We start from the raw sequence: 19,121 nt of genomic DNA on the forward strand, positions 1-19,121 counted from the left end.
ATCTGGGTTTTGGATCAGAAGGATCGAGTTACTCAAAAAAGGACCCTCAAGTTCTATAAGGTACTGTGGAACCAACACACAGAAGAGGAAGCTACATGGGAATCTGAAGGTTTCTTAGAAGAACATTTTCCTAAGTTTTTAGCTTCTTGTAATCTTTATGGTTTGTCTACTTTGTGTAAAGCTAGAAACGACCCACACACCCACCCTCCGCCTTGTAAGAGAAAATAGGAAATAAAGTTGTGACGTGTTTCCTTTTCCATTACTTATCTAGGAGCCTTAAATCTTGGGACGAGATTCTTTTATGGGGCGAAGGATATAACACCTCTGGTGTTACGAGAACTAAAACTTTGGCATGACATCATATGCATTGGCATTACATTATGTATGATATATCTAAACTGCATTCACTAGGCTAAAATTTCAAAACAAAACATGTGATGTGATGTTTGTGAGATGATGTGATCTGGTAAGAAGATCATTAACTCTAGGATGGAATGCCTCTCTCCAAGGACTAGAGACATGTGGCTTTGTGAGATGAGCACTAAGTAGTGACCTTAATAAGTTGGTAGAACTGTTCAAGAAATATTAGCTTAGAGAGATTAAGTACTTAATGTACCCTAGGACACCCAAAACCCTAATTTGGGGCCCAAAACCCTAAGGAGTGAAAATATCGCCCCCGTAGATGAGTACGTGCGCTGGCCATCGTACCCACTTGCTTCACGATCGGCCGTGATGCCATTGCTGGTGTCTGCCGCCCCTCATAGTCATGCCACGTGCTTGAGGGTGTTCCCACGTCACAGTAGGTCGTAATGGACAACCAATTACTACCCGAGACCTAACTCCATTGACCGTCACGGTAGATGAACTCTGGTGACTCATCTCTTCACTATAGTGAGCTCATCTCCATCCAAAATTCGTAGCACCCATGGCTAGTCTCTATAAATTGAGCACTCCCCTCGCTTTGCCTCTCTGTTATGCGCCCATCCCACCCTCAGCTAGCCTCTCTCATGCACCATAGCCCTAGTCACCGGATTTCCCCAAATTAGGTCATCGTTGCTGCCATGAGACCTCTCGTTGTGGCCAGCCCTTCTCAGGTTAATTCATGTACCCCTGATCCATGTTTTAGCATTCTTTATTCCTAGTGAAGCTCTCGGTCTAGGTTAATTGAACGCTACAGCGTCGTAGCTTTGAGAACGCCGCATCGTTGCCCGGGAACGCCGCTGTGGACACTGCTCATGTCAATCGACCATTCCAGGTTGCCTCTATCCAAATTCGTGCAAACACCGTTGCCCTAGTAGGTCACTGATTCGTTCCGAGTCATTGGATTGAATGCGACCGATTCGTGTAAGCCATAATAGGCTCTCTAGAGACCTTGCTCCACTATTGTCGCGGATAGACACGGATTAGTGGCAAGTTGGTCAAATTAGTCCCTTCGGCCAATAAAATCCTTGTCTGAAAACCTTTCCTAGTAAAGGCCTGGACCCAATATGACCTCCGCACAGTCCTGTATGTATTGCCTTCATCAGCTCTTGACCTTCGGTTCTAGACAAACACCTTGGTAATGGGGAGCAGACTCCTTGTTTATACAACTCTCCCTCTATGATTACATAGGGTCTTGCTCTAGCTTCCATTCTTTTGATGTAAGCTTTGTCATCCGAAAGACAATTGCCTTGCAAGAAAGATACAATCGCAGTCCTCCAATCTTCGTTGTGTACTGGCGAGATTGTAAGCACTGCACTCTCCATGAGCTCGACTGAAGGTGCTTTTATTGTTTCAAAAAAATACTTCCGAAGGTAGCGGAAGCCCCTATGCCGCTGACTTAGCTAATAAGTCTGCATGCTCATTTTCTCCTCTTGGGATATTCTTTACTGAGAAACCTTCGAACGAGGTTTCCATTCTTCGAACTGTATCAAGATACTGTAATACCCAATTTGTAAGAGATAAGAAAAAGAAATGATTATACTACATGTTTTGCCATCCACAAGATAGAACATGAGCATAACCATATTTAAGAAAACAAATAACTAATAAAATACTCACATTGTAGAACATGAGCATAACCATAATTAAGATAGAACATGCATCATGCTGGATATCTTTGTCTGTGCATCAAATATAAAGTTATAAATGAATTAAGACTAGACTTGAATCCAAAGTAGTACACTATATAATATGGGAGCCAAAGAATTAAAGAATGGAGGATGAATAATTATTATAATAATAACTAAATAATAATTATGGCATAAAGGGGTAGTATCATTCACATTAGAATCTTATTTGGTATTTGAAAGTTTGAGATTCAAACAAGGAATTCAAATTCATTTCAACACTTGGATTTGGAAAATTAGAAAATAAAAAGAAAATCAAATTTAGCTGCATTGGGCCGAAATCGGGATAGCCGGCCCACCTAACCACTTATCTGCGCAGCCCAGCTAACGGATTGGCGTCGACACGTGGGGCCCACCGGGTAGCCAAACGACTCGCGCCTGCTCTCAACCTCTCACTGGTTCGCGGGGCCCGCTTGACAGTTGCTCACTTCGCGCTGCACGCTGATCAGCCCTAGGCGTCTGCTGGCAGGCCCGCCCCGTTGCTCGCTCACCCACGCCTAACCCACCATCTCATGGGACCCACTTATCAGGTCACGACCTAAGCTCAGGATGCCACGTCCAACAGCCATCACTGTATCCACCACCGGCGATCTCGGAGGCAATACCGGCCGGGGGCCTCAAATCCGCGGATCATTAAAGGGATTGCCCACCGTAACCCCCTATCCTCCAGATGCCCAAGACCATCTCGCGACCGCCACTGCATACTCAGAGAGAATCCAGCCACCACCGTTGATCGACGACCACGCTGCTGCCAGGGTAGGACAAGAGAGCAGAAAGTTTCGCCAGCTGCCACGGAAACCACCCGTTGACTCACCGGGTGAATTTAAGCCCTAGGCGACTGGCGATTTCTCACCGGAGCTATACCTGTAATACCCATTTTGTAATAGATAATAAAAGAGGAGAAAAGTTATTTCCTATATTTTATGTGTGTGTTGAATCTACTTATCATCACATGTGAACACCATATTCAAAAAAACAAATAAGTAATAAAAATATATGCCACTAAATTATGCATCATGCTGGATTTTATTTGGTGTGCATTTTGTTACAATATAAAAATAATGTGACAAGAAATATATTAAGTCAAAAAGGAAATTTAGAATCTAAAAGAAATTCTAGAATATAGAAAAGAGAAGAAAATAAATATTATGTGGATAAAAATAAGTAAATAAAAATATGTTATTGCTACATTAGGGTTTGAACTTGTATAATTGACTCCAAGGTGAAACTCATGTTCAAATTCGAATTTGGATTCAAAATAATTGAGAATAAAGAAAAACAGAAAATAAAACATAAAAGAAAAGGAAAAGGGGGACTTACCTGGGCTTCGGTCCCTGATTTTGGCCCACCCAAGGAACCACACAGCGCGGCCCATTTCCCTTTTTAACCCAGTGCGGCCCACTTCCCCATCCAGCGCACGCCGACAGCAGGGCCCCACGGGGCAGTCTCTTATTCGTGTCCTTTACGCGCACCCGCATCCCTTGTGGCACTGTCACTACAAAATAACCACCCATATAGCAACACATATATGCGTTGCTAAATGTCATTTTAAGCGTTGCTAGGGCCTATACCAACGCATAATTATGTGTTGCCTATGCTGTCGTTGCTAGGATCTATTACAACACATACTTATGTGTTGGTAACTCCTAATAATAACCATTGCTAAAAAGCAACGAATACTTCTGGCAACTGCAACAGTTATATGTGTTTCTGCCACAACTAGGCCAATTCTTCTCTAGAGGTAGTGCAACATTTAGAATGTATTATGGCAACTCTTATATATGTTGTAAGGAACTTTTGAATTTTATTTATTTTTATTGATTTATTTATTTTATTATGGAAAAGCTTACATAAGTTGCAAGTAATGAACCATAAACAAATATTTATAATTATTTTTTTATTTGGACCAAAACAAATATGCAGAGCATGTACATTGCACATTATCAATTTCCAAACTGTTATAGGCTTACACATGACAAATAATCTGAAATAAGTCTATATTATAAAATAATAGTACCATTACAAAATATCATCCACAACTTCGATCAAATTAAATTTCTCTTCAGGAAAAAGACGAAACACATCTTCGAATTTGATTTCCAGTTGTCCACATTCAATCAAATTAAATTTCTCTTCCAATCAAAATCGAACTACATCAGGCCTCTACTTTTCTTCTCGATGCCATGTGCCCAGGATGACCCTCCTAGAAACGCCAACACATCTTATGATTTGGAATGGGGGAACAGTCAACATTAAAGAACTATGTCGTGAATGTTGGTAAGTAAAAACATTTAAAAGTATCTTCATGATCCATGTAGTAAAATATACAGGAAGAAGAAAGTTGGAGATTCAAGTAAAGATACATCATACAGGATGGGATGCAGTAGCTTGGTCTACAAAGTAAAAATGTGGTTGCAAGATAGCATCATAGTGGAAGGAACTACCTTTAGCATGTCCTGTTGGTGATCTCCATAATCGACTTTGTGAATTGTTCCACAGGTAAGTAAAAAAAGAATAAAAGGAGTTGTAAGAACCTTTTTGCTGGTGTTTCTAATGTGTTGGAGGATTTTTTAGGAGTATTAGATTGAAAAGCATTTGTGCCCTACAACGAGGTTTGATTGAACAGTTAAGTATGGTGGAACATAAACTTGTTGTATTAAGTTCTTAAATCATACCTTGTGTGAAGATTCAACATCTGTTTTTTAGTTCTTTTTTCTATTGATTTATGTTTTTGTAACAGAAAATGAATGGTATTAAATAAGAGTATCTAGTAGAAGCACATAACATTTGAATGAATAAATGGTAATGCAAATACACTTGCATAGTATTGTCGTCATCTGAAAATGCAATAGATGTAGCAACCTGCAACACAATTCAATAGTGAGTTAGAGAGTTGCACAGTAGATGAAATTTAAGTGTTTCTTTGTTGGGAGAAAAACTTACATGAAAATTTAAGTGGTTCTAAGTTTAGTTTACCTGTTGATAACCAACAGGTGTATGGATGCATAAGGTATTTTGTTTATCAAGTGTAGTACTCCCCCGTTCATAAATATATGACACTGTTGACTTTTTAAAAAAACTTTGACCACTCGCCTTATTCAAAAAATAATAAGTTATCATTTATTTTTTGTAATTTGTTTTATCACTTAAGGTAGTTTGTGCTTGACTTAAAATTTTACATTGTTGAATAAATATTTTGAATAAGACGAGTGGTCAAAGTTTTCGAAAAAGTCAATGGTGCCATATATTTATGAACGGAGGTAGTACTTTATTTTCTTTCTTAATTTGGCAGCAAGACTATTAATATTAAAATGATAAAAGCAAGTTATGTACATCTGAAAGCTTTAGCCAAAATTTTGGATTTATAGATTAAAAAATAAAAAACAATGTACCTGTTGCTTGTCATGGTCCTTTTTAAAATCTCTTCCTCCTACAAATAAGAAATATTACACATTATGATTCAAAAAGACAGAAGGAAGTCAAATTCTGTTGTGGCTACCTTGATGATTGAACAAATAAATTGTACTTAACTCTCTTTGCCACTGTGTTTTCCCTTATTCCATCACCATCTGAATAGCCAAAGTGGTCATCCATTTGAGATTCCCTTCTAGCCTTTTTAAGCGCTTAAACTTGTTTCCTTGTAAGAAAATAAAAGGAGCATTCTTCATAAATAGGACCAAGAAAGTTGGGTTAGAAAATCAAACTACGATTGAAAAAACATGTAGGCTTTGGACGACTGATGCTTAGGGGCGATTCCAGTAGGGGGCAGAGGGGGGCAATGCCCCCTTCCTAATCCTCTCCAAATTACATTGAAGTTATTAATTTTGTTAGCTAATCACCATGTAAATAATGTAAAATATCTCCTAACATCCCCCACAATCTGATTTGTCCCCCTTAATCTTAAATCCTGGCTTGGCCCCTATTGATGCTAATGATGTTATTATATTGGAGCAACATATAGTCATTCTCATCCTATAGTACAAAGCAAACAAATATATTTATTTAATATCAATGCTGAAGTGTTTAATGGTTCACCTAATAATTTTCGATAGTTCCTTTTTTTGAAGTAGAAAAGCTAGCTGTCTTCCTGCCCAGCCTGTAGATATTTTAAAAATAGCAAATGACTTTGAAAGAAAATATAATTTATAGGATGTATGCATTACAAAGCAAACAACCCAAACATTTAGTTACCCTTTTTTCTAAAAGAAAAGAAATAGCAAAAAAGGTTATGGCGATAGATCTTGTAGCCTCTCAGCCCATTGCCTGTAGTGCATTGGCATAGACAGTGAGCACTTGAAAAGGTGCAGGTTCATACTGTCATAAAAGAGATACATTTGCTTGAACATAATTTGTTATTGATATATAATCTATATAGTGCATGAGAATTATTTCAATTAGTGTCAATTGCTAATGATAGTAGTTGTTGAATATGTCTAGTTGCTCCTAATCCTGAATATGTCCAATTGCAAACAAATAAGATGCCTTACCAGCCCTAATGTAGCTCCTAAACCTGAATAGGACAAAAACTACATCATAGAAATGCATATTAAAAGAAATAAAAACAATGGTTCTTGTCATCGTTAATTGTTACGTACATTAGTTTTTTTACTTATTCAATTGTTAAAACGTATTCAGGAGAAGCCTTATTACTGCCATCGACAGCATGAGTGTGAACCAACACGCAAGGGATCGAACGAGACAAACTAGATGCAGTGAAAAGCAAAAGATAGATTAGTACTGGATACCTACGCGTCGATTAGCCTGAACCCATCCTTCCACCCATCAGTAATCATCAGCAATAGAAATTGAGATACATATAAGATCTAGCATCTGTCGGCTCACCCGGCCCGTAGCAGACTGCATCACTCGTCTGCAGATGAACACTAGGCATCGTGTCGTTGAATGTTAGCTACTGCTAATGGAAGAGGAAATAGTAGAGAGGAAGAAGCGGGGAAGGAGAAGAATAGGGAACTAGAGCAGGTAGAGCAAGTAGAGAGGAAGAAGCGGGCAGATTAAGACGGTATGCCACTTGGCCAACCCGATCGAGCACCTGGAATGGGCCAAAGTATTTGAAGCCAAGCTTATGGTGGGAGCGGGACATCGCTGAAGATTGCACATATGGCTGTAGCTTAAGGTAAACCCAGTCATTGATCTCAAAACAGCGTTCGGACCGGCGCTTATCTGCCTGGCGCTTCATTCTTGTCTGAGCACGTAACAAATGCTAACGGACGAGCTCCTGCATTGCTGAACGCTCCTGCAACCAAGAGGACAAGGTAGCCGGAGTAGTGTCATCCACTGTGATACCCAGAGTACGGGGCTAGCGACCGTATAGCACCTCAAATGGTGACCGACCCAAAGCTGAATGGAAACTAGTACTGTACCAAAACTCAGCAGCAGGCAACCACTCTTTCCACTTGCGAGGGCAGGCGCTAGCGAAACAGCGAAGGAAGGTCTCCAAGCATTGGTTCACGCGTTCCGTCTGTCCGTCTGTTTGTGGGTGGTAAGAAGAGCTGAGCTGAAGCTGAGTGCCAGTCAATTTAAAGAGGTGCTGCCACAACTTACTAGTGAATACTGGGTCACGATCTGAAATGATGACTGCGGGAAGACCGTGTAATTTGTACACATTGTCGATGAACGAGTGAGCCACTGTTGCAGCAGTATATGGATGCAGTAAAGGAATGAAGTGCCCATATTTAGAAAACTTATCCACTACCACGAAAATACAGTTGGCTGACCCAGACCGAGGAAGTCCATCAATGAAATCCATGGAAATTGTGTCCCATGCTGTTTTGGGCACTGGTAGGGGTTGAAGTTTGCCGGGATACGCTGCACGATCTGGTTTGGCTTGTAAGCAGGTCTGACACTGGTCGACAAAATTGTGGACGAAGGCTTTCATGCGGCGCCAAGCAAACAACTGTTTCAGTCTGCAATATGTAACTGGCACGCCAGAAAGACCACCTACTGGCGAAGAGTGGAGAGCAGCGACCAGCCTGTTCTGCAATAAGGCATCATTGCCGACCCAGATTCGACCTTTGAACCGAAGCAAGCCATCCCTTAAAACAAAATTAGGCAGCGCCGAGGGATCCACAGACAGCTTGGACAACAGGGACTGAGCATCAAGGTCCTGGGAATAACTGGCCTGTATATCAGACAACCATTTGGGAGTAACTGAAGAGATGGCCGACAATTCAGGCTGCACTTGTCGGGACAGGGCATCCGCTACCCTATTATCTGTACCCTTACGATATACAATTTTATAATGGAGACCCAGTAGCTTAGTGAACACCTTGCGTTGCCATGGAGTGTGTAGGCGTTGTTCATTGAGTTGAGCCAAACTCTGGTGATCAGTGAGAATGACAAATTCACCCTGCTGAAGATACGAGCGCCACTGTTGGACTGCACACAACACTGCCATGAACTCCTTCTCATAAGTGGATAACCCTCTGCCCTTAGGACCCAGAGCTTTGCTAAAGAAGGCTAAAGGATGGCCACGTTGCATCAACACTGCTCCAACCCCTGAGTCACTGGCGTCAGTTTCGACAGTAAAGGGTACTGAGAAATCAGGCAGGGCCAACACGGGCGCAGATGTTAATGCTTTTTTCAGTGTCTGAAATGCCAGGGACTGATCAGATGTCCACACAAAGAGTACCCCTTTCTTCAACAAGGCATGAAGGGGCTGACATATGATTCCAAAGTGACGAATAAATTTCCTGTAATATCCCGCCAACCCTAAAAAACTGCGCAATTCTTTGATGGAAGAAGGCACACGCCAATCAGCAATGGCTTGAATTTTAGAGGGGTCGGTAGCCACGCCTTTACTGCTAACCACGTGGCCGAGGTACGCCACCTGGGACTGGGCGAATGAGCACATGGAAATCTTGACTTTCCAATGATCTCTGTTGAGCAGTTCAAACACTTGTTGCAGATGTAATAAGTGATCATCCCACATGGCGCTGTACACGAGTATGTCGTCGAAGAAGACTAATGCGCACTTCCTCAGCAGCGGAGCCAAAGTGTGGTTCATAGCCTTTTGGAATGTGTCGGGTGCTCCAGTGAGACCAAATGCCATGACGCAAAACTCATAATGGCCCATATGGGTCTGAAAGGCTGTTTTAAACTCTTCACCAGACTTAAGGCGGATCTGGTGAAATCCAGCTCGTAAATCTAAACCAGCAAGCTCCACACAGTTCATCCAACAGTTCATCGATAATGGGAACCGGATACTTGGATTTGATTGTAAGGGCGTTGAGATGACGGTAATCGACGCAAAAACGCCAAGTATTGTCCTTCTTCTTGACCAGCAAGACTGGGGAAGAAAAGGCACTAGAACTTTGTTGAATAAGACCACTGGCAAGCATTTGTTGAATTTGGGCTTCAATCTCGTCCTTCATTGCTGGTGAAAACCGATATGGCCGTATAGAGATCGGTCGAGCCCCTTCAATCAGCGGTATTGTGTGATCACAAAATCTGCTAGGAGGAAGGGAAGTGGGCTCCTCAAATAGAGATTGGAATGAACATAGCAGACGTCGGACGGGTTCAGGCACAGGCAATTCTGATAGTGAATGCAGCTGGGCTGACTCCAGTGGTGATGAATCTGAATGTCTGATTTCCAATAGAGTACCATGTGGAACAGATTGCTGAACACCATGGAGGAGCACTGTTGAATCCTGATAGTTGAACTTCAGCCACTTATGTTTCCAATCCACAAACATTGGGCTGTATTGTTCCAGCCAAGACATGCCCAGGACAACATCATAACATGGTAAGGGCAGCAGCTTGAAATCGGTTTGAAACCGAGGAGTTTGTATAGACCATTCAGCCTGGCACAACTCGGACACACTCTGGACTATATTCCCATTAGCAACCCGGACGGACAGAGGTTGGTCCAAAGGTGTGACACCAACCAGAGAAGACCCAATCGCTGAGTTGAGGAAACAATGAGAACTGCCTGAATCTAGTAAAATCAATAGGTCCACTCCTTGAATAGTGCCGTGTAACTTGAAGGTAGACAGAGTTGGCTTTGTGGAGGAAGCTTCATGAGATAACAGGACCATAAACTGTTCAGCAGTGTCTTCAAAAGTGTCCTCAGGTTCAGGAGATTCAGGAAGCAACAACTCCCACAGTTCTTGGATAGCATGTAACTGGACGGAGTTGGCACATTTATGTCCCTTTTCCCACTTTTCAGCACAATACTGACAGAGGCCACGAGCGCGACGATAAGCGCGTAGCGATGCCACCTTGCTATCTGAAGAAGACATCGGATGTGTGACTCCCAATTTGTGAGGAGCCGATTCAGTGGTCTGGTGGCGATCCCATCGAGCCGGAGTAGTTGAAGACTGCTTCACATAATGCTTCGTTGGGCTTGGACCGTCAGAAACACGGTATTCACGGCGTCGTGAAGTGTCCGCCTCTTCCTGCAACAACGCGAGAGCACAAGCAGTATCCAAGGTGCTAGGGCGCTGGACAAGTATAGCAGATTTGATGTCATCATGCAATCCATCGATGAAGCGCATGGTATAATATAGAGGGTCTGTGGTGTGTTCATAGGTGACTAAAACATCCACTAATTCACAAAAACGGTCGACATAATCTTGGACAGATGATGTTTGGCGGATGTGGAACAACTGGCGAATAACAATCTCATGCTGCTCACGGCCGAACCGTTCCTGAACACACTTACAGAACTGACGCCAAGACATAGAAGGTAAGCGTGGTTCTACAGACTGGAGCCAGCGTGATGCTACACCCTCAAAGTGCATGGTGGAAACCTTCACCCACATGACTGGATCAGTGGCGTACATGTCAAAATATTTTTCACATTTGGTCTGCCATGATTTTGGATTGGTCCCATCAAATGAGGGAAAATTAAGCTTGGGCAACCCCCCCCAACTGGCGATGAAGCATTCCGTGATGGCTAGAATCGATGTGCGGGGCAAAGGAAAAGGACGATGGAGAAGAGGGAGACCACATACCCATGACCGGGCAGTGGAAATTGGGATTGGAATACCCAAAACCACTGTCCCGGTGAGTGTGGGCGAAGCTGTGCTCAAAGTTGGAGCCGTCGGTGTTGCCGTAAGGAGCAGGAGGGCGCCCCGTCAGGAACCCTGGAGCAGGAGGGCGCCCCGTCAGGAACCCCGTCAAGGATTCCCGGCGCACCTTGACCGCCGACAGGCCAGGTTGGGGCTCCTTGGGCGGTCGCAGAGGCGCCGTCAGTGTGGAAGACGCCGATGGAGGTGTGTAGGGCCGCGATCGATGAATCCACGTGTGGACGCCACAGATCGAGCACCTGGACGGCCGACTCGAGCGCCATAACGCGGTTGGAGGTTTCCGCTTCGTGGAGACGGATCCGGCTGTCGACAGCCGCTTCCACCGCGATCTGGTGAGAAACCGAGTTGGCGCGGAAATCTGCAGCGACGGACTCCAGATCAATCGCCGATTTAGCGACATGGGATTCCAGAGCACCGACGCGCAATTCCCACTTGGAATCAATGGCCTGCATGCGCTTGTCGAGCTCGCCCAGCAGGGAGCGAGTCTGATTCTCTAGTGCCAGAGTGAGCTGTGAATCGATGGGCGAAGCCATGAATGGAGATCTGAGGAACGCCTAATTTGATACCAATTGTTAGCTACTGCTAATGGAAGAGGAAATAGTAGAGAGGAAGAAGCGGGGAAGGAGAAGAACAGGGAACTAGAGCAGGTAGAGTTTCTTTTCATAAAGCATAAGTCTCTGTCCTTACACAACTAGATACTTAATACTCATGCACACCGACAGCCTGTCTGACAACCTAGACCCACTCAGGTCCACTCACGAAGGGATTTGGGCGTCGTGCGCGACGTGGATGATTCTGGACTCCATCAGCGGCGGTGTTGTCTGAGTCTCTGTTGCTGGCCATCTCCTGAACTAGACGTCCTTCCTCCAATTCCTTGCTGTTGACATTGACGACCACCGGTGGCGGGTTGAGAGAGACGACAAATCACAGGTCACCAACCAGTGTATGGAAGACCAGATGCGATGCATGAGATGACTGGGGAGACAACGAGGGGAAGCCGCTGCCGCCGTCGCTGAGAGCCCAAGCCTGAGCGCCGCCACAGCCGCCTGCGTGCTGCCTTCGTCGCCACCTGCGCTGCAAGGCAAATGAAGATTACTAGATGGGAGACGAATAACCGACGACAGTTGTGTGCCTTCGCTAAAGCAGTGAAAATGCTAGGGTAAGAAACATGAATCCATGGGCTTTTGAATAGGCTACTAAACAAAGATCCATACGATTTGGATGGAAATTATTAGATGGTACAGTTGGATTAGGGCTTTCGAAAGCTCATGACTCCTAATATATATATATATAATTTTACATTAGCTCTAAACAAATTAACCGCCGTAAATTAAATTATTTACATTGGTTTCTTTCGTATTGACATAAATAAGTTCTTTATTTACGACAGTTAAACTTAGCCCATATAAGTTAACTTATTTATGCGAGCTTTAATTTAGACCAACGTAAATTAATGTGACCGACATTGATTTGGTTTGTTTTTGTTGTGATTAACTGTAGCCACATCCTAGTTAATCAACACATTCCTCTAGCAACGTATATTAAGTGTTGCCACATCCTATTTAAACAATGGATACTGCTAGCAACCCATATTAAGTGTTGCCACATCCTAATTAATCAACGGATGGTGCTAGCAACACATATTAAGCGTTGCCACCACCCTAATAACTTAATGTATGATGCTTGCAACACATATTAAGTGTTGCCCGCTAATTTCTTACAATGCATAAAACCATGTGTTGCTATGAATGCGTTGCTATAGGGGGGTTTGTGGTGTAGTGTGTCAAGCGGCCAAGGCCTGTCGGCCTCACAAAACATGAGCGCCATTTGACATGTGGGTCCGAAAACCCTAACAGTCTTCTCCTCCTCGCAACCACGCGACGTGGTCCGAGCCCCTCGCCGTGGAAAACGGATCTCCTCCCTGCAAATTCGGCCTCACCGTTGCACCCTTGACCGATTCGGGTGTATATAAGGTTCACGCCCTTCCGTGCACGTTGTGTCCCCTGGATCGAGAACCAGCACCGTGCTATACAGAGAAGGAGGAAAGCGGAGAGTGAGGGAGAGGGTGTCGATCCACGCCACCGCCGTAGCCTCACCCTTGGCCGGCTTCCCAGTCGTGGCGGTCTGTCCCGGGTGCACCAGCGGGCTCCGCCGCGTGTGTTGGACCAAATCCCAAGTCGGTTTTGCTTGCCCGTCGATGGAAATTGCTCGCCGTCTTTAGCGTTTCGCCTGGAATCCACGACTGTCGTGGACTACTCGCCTACGCGTATAATTCCTGGTATGAATTACTCACCAGTACCCGTCTTCATTGCCATAGTGAGTGGAGTTGGTCGAATTAGAGTTTGATACACTCAAGCCATGGATTAAAATGCGTCGGCCATGGCACGCCGCCGCGGTGACCCTGCGCGGCTACCAGAGTTTGGCCAGGGTAGGGGAGCTGGGTATCGGCCATCGGATCTGGACTGTGCAGCTAGGATTAGATCGCACCTTACCTCTTCGCGAAAATTAAATCGGGCGCGTAGATTTGGTATCGGGTGGATCAGATCTAAAGATGACGTGGCACTCTGTGGATCATAGGATCGTGATCCGAGCGCGTGCGTAACGTGTTGTTTGCTATAAATCCAAGCCGTTGATTGTAATCTGGACGGCTGTGCGCGTCCGATACCCCTTCGGCCGAGTAATTTATTAAAGAGACCCTATGTTTTCTGGATTTCAACCCGCAGTCCAGGGACCCTATTCACTGAGTCTAGGTTATCTTGCGCAGAGACCACTGTCTTCTCTGAAAATTGAGGCCCAGTCCAGAGTTCATAGGAAATGGATAATTAATAACAGGAAATGATTTTTAATGAGAAAATAAATGCTAGAACTTGTATAAATTATAGAAAATTCATATAAACTCCAAATTAATCCATTCCACTTCCTATAATTTTGTAATAATATTCTCATCAAATAGTATCACTGTTTTGACATGGAAGTCTTTTTAAAATTTATCTCCTAATTAATCTAGTACGTAGCACATAAAACCTTCAAAAATTCATATGTTAAAATCTATAACTCCAAAATTAATGACTCCTGTTCCTAGGATCTTATTTTATTGTGTAGATTTTTATTGTGTACTTTATTCACATGTTTGGTATGATGTTAATTTCTCCTTTATACTGTGTTGATTTGTATCGTGGCGAGTAGAAGAGCCTGTGACTAAGGATCCTGGTGCCCAGCAGATAGAAGTAGCTGAGCAGGAGCTCATTGAAGGCAAGTTGTGCCCTTGATCCACTTTTGTTACCCAATAATATTCTTTATTATCATTATTCAATGCATAGGTTTAATTTTGATGGGTCCCAGTAGGTCACCCTAGTCTGTTTATCCTGTTTACCTTGTTTACCCCTGATTCACTTGGGTAGTTATGCTATTGCATTATTTGGTTTTGGGATTAATACTTCATTATATCCATGTTCCAATTATTTTGTTATTTTATTTATGTTCATGTCAAGATCATTATCTTTAATTGGAACATGGAGCTTAACTTGAGAAACACGTGCCACCACAAGGGTGAAATGGGACACCCTTCGCTGACTAATTAGGAAATCTAGTGGAAGACTACCTTACTCGAAAGGGGCAAGGGCAGTAGGGGAGTTGCATGCAGGGAGGTTCTCAGGTTGATTTTGCTGCGATAGCGGTCAGACGGGGGATTCTTGCAAGTGCTCTTCCCATAAACTGTAGTGGGTTTTCCGAAGCTAGTGAAACTTTGTAAAGGCCTCGTAGTGTTACCCTGCCTCGCTTCCTTGGTAGAGGTGTATGGGGCCCATACAACCCCGTGGCAGATGGGTAACATGACTTGTGGGTACAAGGTACAACCTCTGCAGAGTGTAAAACTGGTATACTATCCGTGCTCGTGGTCATGAGCAGCTCAGGACTCTCGCATGATTAATTTATGGAACTTAAATTCAATTTGTCATTTGCATTGAATGGGATTTGTTATTAATTTTGTTCTATTACTTTTATTAAGGTTTGGTATTTACTTATATCTAGTAACTGCTAATAAAATTTTGACCAACTACTTAAAAGCAATGCTCAACTTTAACCCTTGTTGTTGATTAGCCTTACACTTCACATGAACTCCCACCTTTGGTGAGTTCATGCACACTGGTTCCCCACAACTTGTTGAGCTATGATCATGTGTGAGCTCACCCTTGCTGTCTCACACCCCGCCCACAAGAGAAGAACAAGTGGTTCAAGAGGAGCCACACAACGAGGAGTTCGACCTGATCTAGGTGGCGTCTTCTAGTTCACTTATTGGCGCCAAGGGTGATCCTTAGTTCATTTTATATTTATCTTTTATTTTGTAATAAGACTTCCGCTATGTAATAAATACTCTGATGTTATTGTGGCATTTATCTCTATACACTCTGTTATTATATATGTTGTCTTTTTTGGCGCATGTATGAGATGCACCCGGCTTTGTTCCTTAAATCCGGGTGTGACAGTACTCATTCCGCCTGCCCGCACAACACCGTGCCGGGCCCCGGCCTGTGCTTCATTCCCTCGGTAAGAAACCTATCATTGGTGATTGTTTTGTCTTCCCCATAGTGTAGCTCGGTCCAATTTAATGCTTAGCACCCGGGGGTGGTTGATTGGCTACCTCACCAGCGTTCCATCGGGTGAGGAGGCTGGGCCTCGCCTCGTACAGTTGGGGGGTGGAAGAAGGGTTGCGGACTGTCCGATGTGGCTTGGGCGGTCTGGATTAGAAGTCGGGTAACCGTTCGCGCCTTAGCACCTGAACCGTCAATCGCAGATTGAGTAGTTGTAATCGTGTGATAGTTCATAAAAACGTGGTCGGATCCTGGATGTTGATTCCAGATCCAACGGTTGAAGGGGGAGCGGGAGACTTGACCAAGGCTGATCTATTCTGGGCGCCTCATTCCTGATCAGACGGCCGAGGGATCACAGTACCCCTTCATTGTGCACGTTTTGCAGAAAAGTCCTTCTGTTTTTAGAAAACCAACCCACAGTCCATCTCGGGTTTGCACTAAGTCTGGGGAGAATTGTGAGTTAGACCCTATGTTTCTGAGTAAATGACGCGTAGTCGAGAGGAAAATAAAAATAGAGAAATAATTAGGGAAATTGATTTTTAATACAAAAATAAATTCAGAAACTTGTATAAATCATATTAAAGTCATTTTAGTCCAATTTGATCCATTCCAGTTACATTAATTTTGTTTTAATATTGTCTATCACATAGTACCTCTATTTAGCCATGAAACTTGAATTAAAATTGTTCATTTGAATTAATCTATTCTAAGCGCTAAATAACTTCAGAAATGCATAACTTAATAACTGTAGATCCGAATTTAGTGATTCTTGTTCCTATGATCTCGTTACGTAGTGTAGAATATTATTATGCATTCTGTTCTGTTGTTTGGTGTGATGTTAATTTCTGCTATACTATGTATGTTTGTATTGATGCGAGTAGACGAGCAAGCCACAGAGGATCGAGGGGTTTAGCAGGTGGAGACTGCTGAGCAGGAGCTCGTTGAAGGCAAGTTGTGCCCTTGGTCACTTCCTTTTTACCCAATCATATTCTTATTAATCATAATGATCTGCATAGGTTAATTTTGATGGGACCCAATAGGTTACCCTAGTTTGGCTATCTTTATACCTTGTTTTACCACTGAATTTTTGGGTAGTGCATGCTGTTGCTTCACGTGGTTTTGGGTACGGAGATATACATTATTCATGTTCACACTTTTATTATCAGTTTATTATTATTGTTCATTATATGATCAATATGTTAATTGGAACATCGAGAACCACCCGGGAAAACAGTGCTACCACAAGGGTGGTATGGGACGCCCTTGGCTGACTAACTAGGAAAGCTAGTGGAGGAATACATTACCCGATAGGGGCAAGGGCAGTAGTGGAGTGCTCAGTGTAGGGAGGTCCTTGGGTTGATTTTGCTGCGATGGTGGTCAGGCGAGGGATCCCTACATTGGAGCTTCCTAGAAACTGTAGCGGGTTTTCTGAAGCTAGTGGAACTTTGTAAAGGCCTCGTAGTGGAAACCTGCCTCGCTTCCTTGGTAGAGGTGTATGGGGTCCGATCAACCCCGTGGAAAATGGGTAACACGACTTGTGGGTAAAGATGCGCAACCTCTGCAGAGTGTAAAACTGGTATACTAGCCGTGCTCACGGTCATGAGGAGCTCAAACACTCACATGATTAATTTATGGAATTAAATTCAATTTGTCATTTGCATCGCATTGGGATTATTTATTATTATTTTGACTTACTATTACTATGGTTTGGTATTTACTTACACTTAGTAACTGCTAATAAAATTTTGACCAACTTATAAAAGCAATGCTCAGCTTTAACCATTATTTTGTTGATCAGCCTTACACTTCACATGAACTCCCACCTTTGGTGAGTTCATGCACATTATTCCCCACGACTTGTTGGGCTATGATCTTTTGTTAGATCACTCTTGCGATATATAAACCCCCCCACACAGGTGAAGAGCGGGTGGTCGAAGAGGAGCCGCACAACGAGGAGTTCGACTTGATCTAGGTGGTGTCTCCCAGTCAGGTTTGTGGCGCCAGGAAAATAATATTAGTTCGTTTATATTTATCATTTATTTTGTAAGACTTCTGCTATGTAATAAGTACATTTATGATATTTATGACATTTATCTCTATGCACTTTATATGTGTTGTTCTTCCTTGGCGCACATATGAGACGCACCCGGATTTATCCCTTAAATCCGGGTGTGACAGAAGTGGTATCAGAGGAAATGTTGAATGTAGGACAAAACCTAGATATACTTGGACAAAACCATTACCTACTTACCTTACTCTGATTCTTTCTACACTTATCTTGATCCTATCTCACCTTCTACTGTTCTACTCTGATTACTCTTATCTTTTCTACTCTAAGACAAGATGGGTTTCAGACCTTTGAATCCTACAATTATGATCCCTTTTTAAGAGATAGGAGACCTAAGACAAAATTAAAATTATTTTCCTATTTAAAATGTTGGTTGATTGTTCTAATGATAAATGCCTGATTTTCTTCTTTGATTGATTGAAATATTATAGAAGGACATCTTAGTATGTACCACCATAAGGTAATGGATTAGCTTTAGTAGGTGACACACTCATCTACTTAGGTAATAAATTCCCCAAAGTAATGTACGTCGTAATTACTCGCCTATTCTACAATTCTATCTTACCATGTATTTCTAACCTAGATGGTCAATACCAGGAAGGGAGGAGGAATTGATCTACCCCCAATCCACACAATCAGAGGGTACTTAGACAACAACAACAGCAAGCCGAGATGAATCCTCTGAATCCTCCACCAGCCAGAACTGATCCAACAGTTGCAGCCTAGATGCAGATAATGCAACAGATGGCTGATGCTATGGCGGATATGCACACGCAGATGTAGCAGGAACGCCAAGAGATGCGCCAAGAGAGAGAGAAGATGCATCAGGAGAGGATGGGGCAAGAACAGCAAGTCCCATTTGAGAGCACCTAGAGGGGGGGGGGTGAATAGGTGATCCTGTTCAACTTGAAAACTTAAGCCACAAAACTTGGTTAATCGTTAGCACAATTATTGCCAAGTGGCTAGAGAGGAATCAAAACACAATAACCACAAGAAATCAATCACAGAGATGGCACGGTGGTTATCCCGTGGTTCGGCCAAGACCAACGCTTGCCTACTCCACATTGTGGCGTCCCAACGGACGAGGGTTGCAATCAACCCCTCTCAAGCGGTCCAAAGATCCACTTGAATACCACGGTGTTTTGCTTGCTTTTTCTCAATCCCGTTTGCGAGGAATCTCGACAACTTGGAGCCTCTCGCCCTTACACTTGAAATTCACAAAGAAGCACGGAGCAAGGGAGGGATTAGCAACGCACTCAAGACAAGAAATCACAGCAACACCACGCACACAAGTCGCAACGAGAGCTCA

The sequence above is a fragment of the Zea mays genome, chromosome 9 (assembly GCF_902167145.1).
Source record: "Zea mays cultivar B73 chromosome 9, Zm-B73-REFERENCE-NAM-5.0, whole genome shotgun sequence".
Taxonomy (NCBI): Eukaryota; Viridiplantae; Streptophyta; class Magnoliopsida; order Poales; family Poaceae; genus Zea; species Zea mays.